Source organism: Pygoscelis adeliae, unplaced genomic scaffold, assembly GCF_000699105.1.
Source record: "Pygoscelis adeliae isolate BGI_AS28 unplaced genomic scaffold, ASM69910v1 Scaffold300, whole genome shotgun sequence".
In the NCBI taxonomy this organism is placed as follows: domain Eukaryota; kingdom Metazoa; phylum Chordata; class Aves; order Sphenisciformes; family Spheniscidae; genus Pygoscelis; species Pygoscelis adeliae.
Window position 1 is genome coordinate 936,952 of NW_008824004.1, and position 2,143 is coordinate 939,094.

A 2,143-nucleotide genomic window follows, 5' to 3' on the forward strand; every position below is an offset into this window, starting at 1 on the left:
CTTACTGAGACTAAACACTGTAGTAGAACAGAGCCTTTAATCAACGCAGAAAGAACTTCCAACATACAGAGCAAAACAATATGGCTGAAAGCGTAGCAAGTGCTGAATTCAGATTTTCAAATATTTTATAGCACCGTTCTCTACTGTTTCACGAGAAAGTGGGGCTACTTTTTCTGTAAAATTTTTGTTTCAAGACAAAAATTTATAACACAAAAGTTTAGAATAAGCTGTCACTAGCTTTCCTTGATTTAAATTCATTATCTACAGCTGAACAGATGCTAAAGTAAAATCCTTCCTGACAGCTTAAACAAGAAGGTTTGTCAGGTCAGTTGCTGAACTTGGCAAGACATGCATCGTGGTCTCATTTAATAAAGCCTAAAGTAACAATGTACTAAAGAAAAAGACAGATACTGGTCTAGATGGTCTGATACAAATAACTAATTTCATAAGAATGATTATTTTATAAGTTATTATGTAAAGGACAGAATTAACAATTTTACTATATAAAAAGTACCATTATTTTTAGACTCTCCAAAAAAAGATGTATCTTAATTTAATGGAACAGCTAAAAAATTCTCACACTGTAAGAACGCCTATTAGGGGACAAAACCTGAAATACTGGACAAAATCTTTTGGATGACAGCCCGTTCAGTTTCACATACACTGGAAAGTAAGACATACTTCTTTTCTTCTAACAGTGCTAAAAAATAAAAGTGTCCCTGACAGCTTAGATATCATCAGAAAAATTTTGATAAACTACTTGAAGCAGTAAATATGAAGGGCTGCATGGCTGTGGCCAAAACAAAAAGAGAGTTACTAAGCAAATCGATGCCCTGAGGAGAAGGGAGGAATTGGAGACATTGGCTGACTGCAACAACAGAAAAGGGGAATCAGGATGCAAAATACGAAACAGAAGTATAAAAATATGAAACAAGAAAATACCCTGTAGCAAAGGCTGGGTAACTGGATATGAAATAAGAACAAAGAGGCATTTGAAGACTGATTTCAAGAGAGAGATAAGTGATGCAACTGAAACCTTTATTTACGGCAGGAAAAAGAAGAAAAGGGCATGAGCACATGCATCAGATACCTTTTTCATCTGAATCCTGTCAGTGCCATGCATGCAGGCTTACATACTTTAGGATGAGAAAGCTGCTCAAAACATAGAAATAGAACTTGCAGGTCAAAATAGCAACAGTGAGAGAAAGTCAATGTTTTCTATTTATTTAGTTGTCTTTGCAGGAAGAAATATACATTTTCACAGAAATATACAAATTCACACTAAATACCTAGCAAATAGTGAATCATTTTAAAATATCTCAAGAGATGTTACTTACACAGAAATATTTAAGAAATTAACAGGAAGAATTATTTCTTTTTCTTATACTTAATTTCCTCAGATTTGTTCTAACATAAAGCAAACATTCAAGGCATTGGGAGTTGTGTTTCCCTTCTGCAAATGAAATTGATGTGCTGTAAGAGTCATTAACCGTTTTGCCCTGAAATCGTCAGCTAGCTTAGTTCCTCTACCTGATATGGAGGGTGTGTATTCCCAAAATTATTGTCCTGATTCACAGCATCGAGGTTCTTCTAAACCCAAACAACATTTCAGTGAACACTTAGCTTCGGTCTGCTCCTGACCCTAAGTCGAATGCTTCGTGCCGTGAGCTGTGGCCAACACGCTGCCCCTCGCGTAACAGAAACAGCCGCGTCGCAAAGCCACCCACCCGCGTACCACATGTGCCGTGATCTTCCCGTTCCTACTGCTCTCCTCAAGGTCCCAGGCAGCCTGTCTGCTAGACCAGGTACGGTACAAGATACACGCAACATCGCTCTGGCAGGGTGACGCTACCGGACAGGTGCGTAAGAAATGCCGTAGGAGGAAGAAAGTACAACTTTCACACCAAGCTGGGCCTCCAGTTTAAACAAACAAAACAAAACAACAACCAAACCCCGCCTTGTCTCTTGAAGCCACTTTTAATTAAGTACCCACTTGAGCAAGTAAACTTTCTTAGCATAAGTTACTTGCACGCACAGGACGACGGGCAAGCACCTCTTCCACGTACGTCCAGCCTGTCAGCGGCGACGAGGCCGCGATACAGAAGCGGGGACGGCAGGCGGCGGCACCGTGCCGCAGCGGGCC